General features: G+C 41.6%; 1 non-coding gene across 1 annotated transcript; it reads right to left on the bottom strand.

Annotated features, from left to right (window-relative positions):
• Positions 1-652: 652 nt before the first annotated feature.
• LOC144710762 (small nucleolar RNA R71) lies at positions 653-758 on the bottom strand. The gene has a single exon (XR_013583406.1). It is a non-coding gene; the product is annotated as a small nucleolar RNA R71 (small nucleolar RNA).
• Between the last annotated feature and the right edge of the window lie 10,113 nt (positions 759-10,871).

Here is a 10,871-nt window from a genome sequence, read left to right as displayed (position 1 = left end):
ACTCAGTGGTGAATTGTTGCTCACGAGTTTGTTAAGTCTCCTTATTATTGATTTTGATTTAAGACGGTATTTGGTTTTTAACGACTAACGAGTGTTGTGTTTGAATTAGTGGTTTTGTATGAAGCTTCGGTCTGGATTTGAATCAGGGAGCAGTGACAGAAATCCCCCTGTAGTAGATTCCACCACACCCGAGTCGTCTTTCACCGAACCCACATTTGTAGAGGAGATATTGATTAGACCCGTACCAATGGACCCAATAGGTAATGGAACAGGAAACCCTGAGGTAGTTAACGATGGACGGAGGAGGATTAGAGAGTATTCCACACCAACAGAAACCCCCATCTTAACCAGGATATCTGCCCCGATTGGAGAAGATGTGATGTTTAGAATCGATCCACACCAATTTCAGCTATTACCGTCCTTTTTGGGGAAGGCAAACGAAGAGCCCTATGACTTCTTAGAAAAATTTCTGAAGCATGTGATAGTTGCACTTACCCCAGAATTTCAAAGGAAGTTGTGAGAATGAAACTATTCCCTCATGCCCTTAAGGATAGAGCTAAGGATTGGTTTAGAACATTGGGAACAAATTTTGAATCATGGAATGATATGGAGAAGAGCTTCTTAAAAAGATATTATACAGTGGCTAGGACAAATTCTTTCAGAAGAGAAATTAGAAATTTTCAGCAGGGAAATGATACATTTAGCGAAGCATGGGAGAGATTGATGGGGCTCATTAGGAAGTGCCCCCACCATGGCATTCAAAAATGGGAGTTAGTGCAAATTTTCTATGAAGGCTTAAATGATGTGGAGAAAGACAGAGTTGATATCTCGAGTGGAGGAGCAATAGCTGACATGTATGAAGATGAAGCTATGGCACTACTACAAAAAATGTCCGATAATTTAGCGTATCACCAAGATGCCTCCGATCATGTTAGGGTTACCCCTCTGAAAGGTGGACTATTGGATGTTAGAGGGGTTGAACCCCAGATTACTATGGATAGAATTGAAAAACAGATAGGTGTAATGATGGGAAAAGCCATGGAAAAGATGAATGAAAAAATGATCTCACTATGGCAAGGTCAGAATAGCGGAAGAGCACCCAACCAAATAAATCGATGTGAAATGTGCTCAAGTGATAGCCACACCGGAGAAGAATGCCCTATGATATCAGAAGTGAATGCTATAGGCAGGCAAGAAGGGAGCAATGTCCAATGGGGAACTAGAGGAAACTTAGGAGGACAGGGATGGAACAACAACAACCGACCACCCCAACAACAGTTCCAATCCAAGGCGAACAATCCCCAACACCAACAAAATTATCAACCTTACCGAAATTTTTCAGATCCCACTAATGCGACTCTCACCAAGGTCATCGAGGAGCTGCAAGAAGACAAGAAGAGGATGCTCAAGCTTTTTGAAGAAATGGAGGAGAGGCATCGGAGGGAGATGGAGAAGCTCAAGGCGGAGATCTGCCTTCACAGTGGTCAACAATTTGCGCGCGGGGAGCACCGCAAGGTGCGTGTGAAGACCCTATGAAGATGGGCGCCAAATCAGGTAAACTCCTACTCAGGCCTGTATTAATCCTAGCAATTTACTTTATGTTGATGACATGTGTAGTGTAGTTAATGAGCATATTCATGACATGCATGCATTGACTGAACAACAAGAAATAGGAGAGCTGAGTGCTATATCAAAACTTAGGAGTGGGAAAGAGTTGGCTAATCCATTTGCAGCTATAGAGAAACGAAATGAAGTGGAGGATAAGTTAGAGGAAGTAGAAAAGGATGAGGATGAAGGGCTAGAGGAAAATCTGGAAAAGGAACCCAACCCCAAAACATATTGCCCACCTATCCCTTTCCCTAGTGCCTTACAAGCGAAGAAAGAAAAATCGAAAGACAGCCCACTTCTTGAGTATTTGAAAGAGGCTACGGTCGAAATTCCTGTTTTAGATGCGATCCAGTACATCCCTGATTATTCCAAATTTGTGAAAAACCTGTGTACACCTCCTAGGAAGCAAAAGAGGATTCAACTTTCTGAGAATATTAGTTCAATTTTTCTGCATGAATTACCTCAAAAGCGCAAGGATCCGGGAGCACCAGTGATCAAATGCGAAATTAGGGGGGAAGTATTCACCAAAGCTTTACTTGATTCAGGAGCAAGTGTGAATATCATGCCTAAGGCCCTACTTGAGACTTTTAAATTTGGTGAATTACAACCTGTAAATTTAGAATTGCAGTTAGCGGACGGATCAATTAGAAGACCGTGTGGACAGTTGGTGGATGTGGTGATGAAAGTAGAAAAGTGTTCATTTCCTGTCGAATTTATAGTAGTGGATGTAAAAATTTCAGGAAAAATTAGTCATGCACCGATTATTTTAGGACGGCCATTCTTAGCTACCGCAAGAGTGAACACAGATTGGAATGCAGGAAAAATTAAATTGCGCATGGGAAAAGAAGAGGTTGAGTTACCAATCTCTCAATTGATGAAGTATCCCAATAGTAGCCAGGAAGACATTTATACATGTTCCCTAGATGATGAAAATGATGAATGCCATGCTATAGGGAAAGTAATCTATGAGGTGATGGCGGTGAATGAGAGTGCCTATGAGGGGGAGAAGGACGACCATGGTGAAATGAAGGGTGAAAACATGAATAACTACAGATCTACGCCCACTGAAGAATTAGAATTGAAACCTCTTCCTTCTCACCTTAAATATGTTTTTTTAGGTCCAAGAAAGACATATCCAGTAATTATCTCTTCAACCCTCACTTTAGAGCAGGAAGTTAACCTATTAGATGTCTTACGACAGCATAAGAGCGCTATTGGATGGACCATAGACGACATCAAGGGAATTAGTCCTGATATCTGTCAGCATAGAATTTTTATCGAGGAAGGATCCAAACCATCAGTTCAGCATCAACGTAGATTAAATCCTTATCTTTACGATGTGGTGTCGAAGGAGATTACCAAATGGCTGAAAGCAGGATTCATTTACCCAATTTCAGATAGTAAGTGGGTGAGTCCAATTCATGTGGTACCTAAAAACAGGGATTACTGTCCAAAAGAATCAGGATGGAGAAGAGATCCAGACGAGGTAGCATCGAGTTGGCGGTATGCATAGATTACGAAAGTTAAATCTAGCAACAAAAAAGGCCATTATCCTCTACCTTTCATTGATCAAATACTTGAAAAATTAGCTGGACAGAGTTTTTATTGTTTCTTGGATGGGTACTCAGGATATAATCAAATTAGCATTCATGAAAGTGACCAAGATAAAACTACGTTCACATGTCCTTTAGGAACATTTGCTTTTAGAAAAATGCCATTTGGACTTTGTAATGCACCAGCAACCTTTCAAAGGTGTATGAGTGCAATGTTTTTTGATTTAATTGGTACATGTCTTGAAGTTTTCATGGATGACTTTTCCGTGTTTGGTGAATCTTTTGGGTCTTGTTTGTCTAACTTGGATAAAGTGTTACAGATTTGCGAAGAAAACAAGTTAGTGCTCAGTTGGGAGAAATCCCATTTTATGGTGGACAGGGGGATCGTCTTAGGTCATCATATCAGCAAGGAGGGGCTGGCTGTGGACAAGGCAAAGATCGAGATCATCAAGGAGCTTCCACTTCCATCGACCCTAAAGCAACTTAGGGGTTTTTTGGGCCATGCCGGCTTTTATGGTCATTTTATTAAAGATTTTGCCAAAGTGGCTAAACCTCTCACTTTGCTTCTATCTAAAGACAAAGAACTTATTTTGAATGATGAATGCAATTTGGCTTTTAATTTGATTAAAGAAGCATTAGTTACGGCTCCCATCTTACAAGCTCCAAATTGGAGTGAACCCTTTGAGATCTTTTGTGATGCTTCAGATTATGCAGTGGGAGCTGTGTTGGGACAACGCAAAGATAAGAAACCGACAGCTATTTATTATGCAAGTAAGACTCTCGACGCCGCTTAGGTAAATTACTCTACCACAGAGAAGGAATTACTTGCAATCGTCTTTGCTTTGGATAAATTTTGATCTTACCTAATAGGGAGTAAGATTATAATCTTTTCAGATCAAGCTGCACTTAGACATTTGTTAAGTAAGAAAGAGACAAAACCTAGATTAATGAGATGGATCCTACTTATGCAAGAATTCGATATTGAAATTAAAGACAGGCGGGGAGTGGATAATGATGCGGCTGATCACCTCTCCCACCTATCATTGCCAGCCCTAACTCCCATCACAGATTCTTTTCCTGACGAGCATATTTTAGAAATTTCTACACGGAAATTGCCTTGGTATGCTCATATAGTAAACTACTTAGTAATCGGGCAATTGCCTCAAGGTTGGGATTATGATGATAGAAAAAAGTTTTTTAAGGATATCAAGTATTACTATTGGGATGAGCCTGAATTATTTAGATTAGGCGTCGATCAAATTTTTAGGAGATGTATACCCGAGGATGAATAATGGAGAGTCTTGGAATCATGTCACTCATCCTTATGCGGAGGACACTACGCCTCCAAGATAACGGCACATAAGGTCCTACAATGTGGATTTTATTGGCCTCATCTTCATCGGGATGCATATGAATTCTGCAAGAGATGCATTCGATGTCAAGCGGTGGTCAATGTAAGTCGCAATGCCGCTATGCCTTTAAACCCTATCCTTGAAGTTGAGTTGTTTGATCTTTGGGGCATTGATTTCATGGGACCCTTTCCTCCTTCTTTGGGCTATGAATATATTTTGGTAGGTGTAGATTATGTCTCTAAGTGGGTAGAAGCCATACCAACACGAAAAAATGATCATAAAGAAGTTGTTAAATTTGTCAAGGATAATATTTTCTCTCGGTTTGGATGCCCACGAGCCATTATTAGCGATGGTGGAACTCATTTCAATAACAAAGTCTTTAAAGAGTTGTTAAAACGATATGGAGTTCATCATCGGCTTACCACTCCGTATCATCCTCAAGCCAATGGCCAAGTGGAAGTCTCCAATAGAGAAATAAAAAAAATCTTGAAGAAAATTATTAACCCTAATGGAAAGGATTGGTCGAGCAAATTGCCGGATGCGTTATGGGCATATCGGACGGCATATAAAACCCCGTTAGGAATGTCGCCATTCAGGTTGGTGTTTGGAAAAGCTTGTCATCTCCCTTTAGAAATCGAACATCGTGCTTTATGGGCTATCAAGAAACTTAACGTATCGTTAGATGATGCAGGTGACCATCGCTTATTGCAGCTGCATGAGTTGGAGGAGTTGCGTAACGAAGCATACGAAAATTCACGCATCTACAAAGCCAAGATGAAAGCATTCCATGATCAACACATACACAGGAAGGTTTTTGCCCATGGCCAAAAAGTATGGTTATATAATTCTCGACTTAAACTGTTTCCAGGAAAGCTTAAATCAAGATGGGATGGACCTTATGTAGTATGTCAACATTTCGACAATGGGTCTGTTCTCGTTCGAGATCCAACACATGGAGCTGAATTCAAGGTCAATGGGCAGCGTTTGAAACCCTTCCTTGAACACGAGCCGCACCCCCCTAATGAAGACATTTCTTTAGAAGCGGCGACATCACCCTCTACTTAAGAGCATCAATAAGATTTATTTTCTTTTCATTACGTTTTAGGATTCATTTTTTCTTTGCATTATTTTCTTTTACTATTATAGCTCCTCACTTTTGTTGCATCTCTTGTGGTAACTTTGACCAGGTTGCGGGAGTATGTAATTCAGCAAATCCGAGTTATCGCCAGGATCTCTTGTTCATAATGCTAAAGGGCCCCATATCCTCCATATCACTGTTTGCCCCTCTAACCTCAATTTTATTCTTCATGATTTTAGTAGCTTTGCATTGAGGACAATGCAGGTTTTAATGGGGGGGAGATAGTTCATTTTTAGGTGACAAACTATGGTTCATGCATTTAATTTTACAGAATTCTACATGAATTGAACCTGTTTTTTTTTAACAATCTTTAGCATGCACAGTCATGAATTAATTTTCTTTCATCCAATGGTTTGGGAACAAGTGTGGAGAAGTTAGGCTCCTAGAGCGGATCAAGAACATGTTGAGGTGCAACACAAGTGATTTTGGGCGATGTGGATTCAATTTCAAATTGGGGAGGGTGTCTAGTAGGTGATTAGATGATGGAAAGTCAAGGGTAGAAGCTCTATGCTTCAAAGGGGAGTGACGAGTGAACTGAGAGCCCCCATGCCATCAACTCTAATAGCCAATCCCACTTATGCATTTCGTCTCCCCATTAGCCTACTTTCATTCCAAAATAGTGAGCAGCCATTCTCCGAGTCCTATGCACGGAATCCACCACTTCATTCACCTTATTGTTCCACACGCTTCACGCCATATCCATCACAACTTGACTCCACCACCTTGCTTCCGCTACCGAGGATATGCTTATCTCCCAAGTACGTCTATCTCACTTTCCACGATATCACTACGATACTGCCTCTTTGTATCTTTTCTGTCAATAATTCGCTCTGCATCATCTAAATCTCGTTCTTCTATCTCTTCTCCATAGACCAATGTGATTGTTATGACACTCATGCTGGTTGTGATAAAATATTTAAAAAACCATTCAAGTCATGGAAAGTGTTTCATTTGTTGTTATCCTCTTTGTTTGATATACAAAAAAAAAAAAAAAAAGAAGAAAAAAAAAAAAGATAGAAAGAAAAAAAGACAAGAGGAATGAGAAGAAGACAAAGAGAAAGGAGGGTTTGACTTGCACCATTTCTGGTTTTGACTTTCAATTCAGGGCAAGATGGTCTTTATTCTCTATATCATCACATTGGTCTCATCTCTTCTATCTCCCTCACTTCCTCTAAAAATCTTGGGAGTAGGTTATCCAAGGTAGCACAACACCCGTTGGACCATAAATCTCTCATTGTTCATGCTCACCCTAATTCTTTCACAAAGTCTCATTCTCCCCCATCACAACTCTATCATATACTCTTCTCGTTGTGTTCAATATTCTGTGCTCAATAGGAGGAGGAAATGGCTTCTTCTATTCTTAGGAAAGAGAAAAGGCTAATGGAGAGGCAAGTACTAGGTGGCCGTCACCCCGGGAGAGAGTGATCTTGCTCGCTAGAGATGTGAGACCAGCTGCACATGAGTGGAGAGAGTTTACCTGAGGAGTATAGCGTTATACCTAGAAACAAGTACACTCCCTTCTCATCCACTTAGGCATCCAAGCCAAGGAGAAAGAAACCCCACATTCCTGAAAAGGTCGGAGCTCAAAATGTCATTTAGTGTTTTAGTTCGGCTTGTGATTGATACACTTAACACTTCCCACACTTGTTGTCTGACTTACAGGATGAAAGAGATGATAATTCAGCAAAGTACTTAGATGTTGCTAAGGGACTAGCAATGTCTAAGTAGGGAGTATATGATAACACCTAATTTAGGTCTTTATTTCATGTTATTAGCATGATTTATGCATTTAAAAGGCTTAAATTTGGGTTGTTATCATATATTTACACAAAAATAAAGCTTCCAAGTAATTTCTGATTTTTCCCTAATTTTCTGTTAATTATATGAATTTTTAAGGATTTATTGAAGCTCGAAATAATTATTTTTGGATGAAAATGGCACATTAAAAAGTTTATTTCGACATTTATCAACATGGGAATTAATCAGGGAATTTTCTAGAATTTTCTAGAATTTTTTACGATTTTTTAGGAATTTTCTGGGATTTATTTCAAGAAGAAATGCATTTATTCTATGAAAAAAGGGCATATTTATAGGAGAAAAAATGTATTTATGCAATTTCTAGACTTTTCGGGGCCTTTTTGCAACGTTTCGTTGCAAAAAGACCCTGAAAACAGCTCTCAGTCGCCACGGCAGGCGTAAAGATCCTATTTAAAATCATTCAGGGTTTTATTGTAATTTTTAATATATATTTTTAATCTTTTAGGAGAAATCGGAGGAGAGAGAGTGCGCCAGGGGCATATACGCAATTACTTTTGGGCGGCGTCCAAAAGCAATTCCAGGCTTTTTAAGGACTTTTCTGCAAAAAGGAGGATTCAAAATGCGCCAGCCAATGAGAGAGCGACACGTCATTGCGTGTTTAAAAATGAAACTAATAAATAAATCAATTTTAAATCTAATGGATTAAATTGGTTTAAAATTGATTTATTAATAACTTTTGATCCTGAAGTCCGATTGAGATGATTTTTTTATGAATTTGTTCGTCTTGATCCCCTCTTTCTAGCCTATATTGATAGATAAATATTAAGTACTAAACGGGGGTAAAATGGTGATTTTTACCCTATAACCTAAGTATAAAAGCTGAATTTCGAGAGGGGGAGCTCATTCTGGAGGGTGCTTCATCACAGCTGCAAGACAGAGAGGAGTCCCAGCCTGGATCAACAGTTTTGGTATTTTTTTTCTTTCATTGTATTCAAACTTTTGTGCATTTTGAATGAAATAGGTTAAGTTGTTTGTTTCTTCATCTCCATTCTAGTCTGAACTTCTAAATCGCTTGGCTTGAGCGGCATGTACAAGCCTTGATTAGGATTGAGAGGAGAAATTGAGGAATTTTACCTGGGCATTCAATTGCATTACAAAAGAAAATTATAAAAAAATTTAGTTTTAATTTTTAGAAGTCTCAATTTACCCCATTTTAGTTCTGAATTATCAATCTGAAAAATCAACCCAACTCATTTTAAGAACCCTCTTTCAACCTCTCTAAATGATTTCTTGGATCCTTTAATTAGGATCAAAGAAGGAAATTTAGAGCTCTTAATTCTTCTAATCTTCCCATCTCTCCTACCCCCCTCTCTAAATTCTCACCTAATTAGGGTGACTTGATCCTCATTGAAGATCAAATTCACTCTAATTAGGATCTAAAACACCAAAAATTAAATCAAATTGAAATTCCTACTTGCCTCCCTTGGACGACACTCATACTTATCACTATACATATTAAGTAGAGTTTTATAAATTTTATTGCATAAGCCAAAAATTCACAACGACAAGGGCTAAAAATTTGCGTAATTTTCACCCCTATTTTCGGTTTATCATCCGCCTTATGTTTTTATTTTTAATTGTAACCATTAACGAGAGGCCAAACCACGTTTCGCGATGGTTTATCCTCTCCATGATCCCACTTGGCACCTATCCTTATTCTGGGTATTCGTTAAGACGTGTTTCAACGTCCCGTCGACATTACTCCGCAACGCTTAAAGATTCAAGAAGTCGACACCTCTTGGAGCTGAAGGTCCCTTCGTCGAGATCACTCCGAAGGTGCTGGAAGTTTGAGAAGTGCCGTCGACGCCCTCCTTCCAAGGGATACCCAGAATTCTTTCAAGGGCCCTCCAAGAAGTTCAAGAAAATCCACCTCTGGGAAGCTTATTGGGCGGTTACACTGCAAGAAAGTCCCTTCTTGGGATCCAAGCACCGCACCTCAGCACCACCACCGGCTCCACCGCCGTGCCCCGTCGTCGTCGCCCCCACCGCCATCGTCGCCTACCGAAGACGCAGCACCACGCCAGCCCCGCCGATCGGCGTCGTGTGCCCCTCCCTCGCGCGCGCGCCCGCTGTCGGTACCCGCATGCGCCCTCTAGCTGCTGCTTGGGTTCTCGCCCGCACGCATCCCCGCGCGTGCGTAGCCCCTGCGTGCACCTGAGCGTGCATGCTGTGCGCGCCCTGCACGATCCCTGCGTGCATCCCCGCACGCGCCGCTTGCGTGGCCCAGTATCTGCTCCTCCGTGCCTCAGCGCGCCCACCTGCGCATGCACCGCATGTGCTTGCCCTACGCGCACCTCAGCACACCCATACACCCTGTGTCGTGGGCGCCCGCTAGCGCGTGCACGCGCTCCTGGTGCCCGCCTGCATCGGCCACCGCTGTTGATCACCCTCGCCCACGCGCCTCCTCCTCGTGGCTCTGCCGTATCCGTCATCGTCCCCCTAGTGTTCTGACAATTTTCCGCGCTAGAGGACTTTAGGTACCCACTCGTCTCCTCTCTATTATTCCAGTATTATTACGTCTTGCAATGTCGTCACCCGCTATCTCGTCCTCTACCAGATCTTCGTGATTTGTCTAGGATAACCACCATTGTCGAGAGTTAGGATTTTCTTGCGGTAGACAGTTATTCGCCGATCATAGACGCTGAACATCTTTGGGCCGTTAAACGCCCCTCATTCCTTAGATGTCGTAGTTGATCCTAGGGGTCATTGGGAGTTTAGCTCGGATCAATATCTCGTTTAGTGATTGGTGTCGACTTCCATCCCTATTCGTGGTTGTCCAAATATTGCTCATTAAAGGAATTTCTTTCAACTTGGCATACATTCATTTAACCACGAAATCACATATCATTTTTCCTGTGATGTAATACGAGACGAATGATCTCGGCACTAACTCGTATTACATCAATCTCCAGAGGAAAAAGGAGACTCGAGGAAGGATTGCCGGATGCTAGATGCGGCAACCACAGTGCTGGATGGGGGATTTCTCACGGAAATGCTCCCATGAAGATTTGCATGAGTATGTTCCTTCGGGTGTGAGCGTCCAAATGGCAAACTCGGGAGTAGACCCGATTGAGGTACTCTGGACCTCAAGTAATGTATTTGAAGGGAGGCCATGCTGCTCTAGTAGGTGTTGCGTGTTTCCCATAAGCACTTGAGCCACTGATAGTCGCACTTCATGTGGGACAAATTGTGGATGGTGTGTGAGTGGTTCATCAACATGCCAGGTATCAAAGCATGCGTAAATCTCTCCTCGTCCAATGTGCCAGCGGGTGACCTGGGCAAGCTAAAGCTAGTGGCGCTGCCACGTCCGCCATTGCCGAGCACCCTGAATATCATCCTCTCGATGGGCCCACTCGCCATACTTGGCATAAATGTAACAACCCAATAGTGAGTATGTGGTGC

This window comes from Wolffia australiana, chromosome 12, assembly GCF_029677425.1.
Source record: "Wolffia australiana isolate 7733 chromosome 12, ASM2967742v1".
NCBI classification, from domain to species: domain Eukaryota; kingdom Viridiplantae; phylum Streptophyta; class Magnoliopsida; order Alismatales; family Araceae; genus Wolffia; species Wolffia australiana.
Note: the sequence above shows the minus strand (reverse complement) of the source record. Positions and strands in the feature narration are given on the sequence as shown.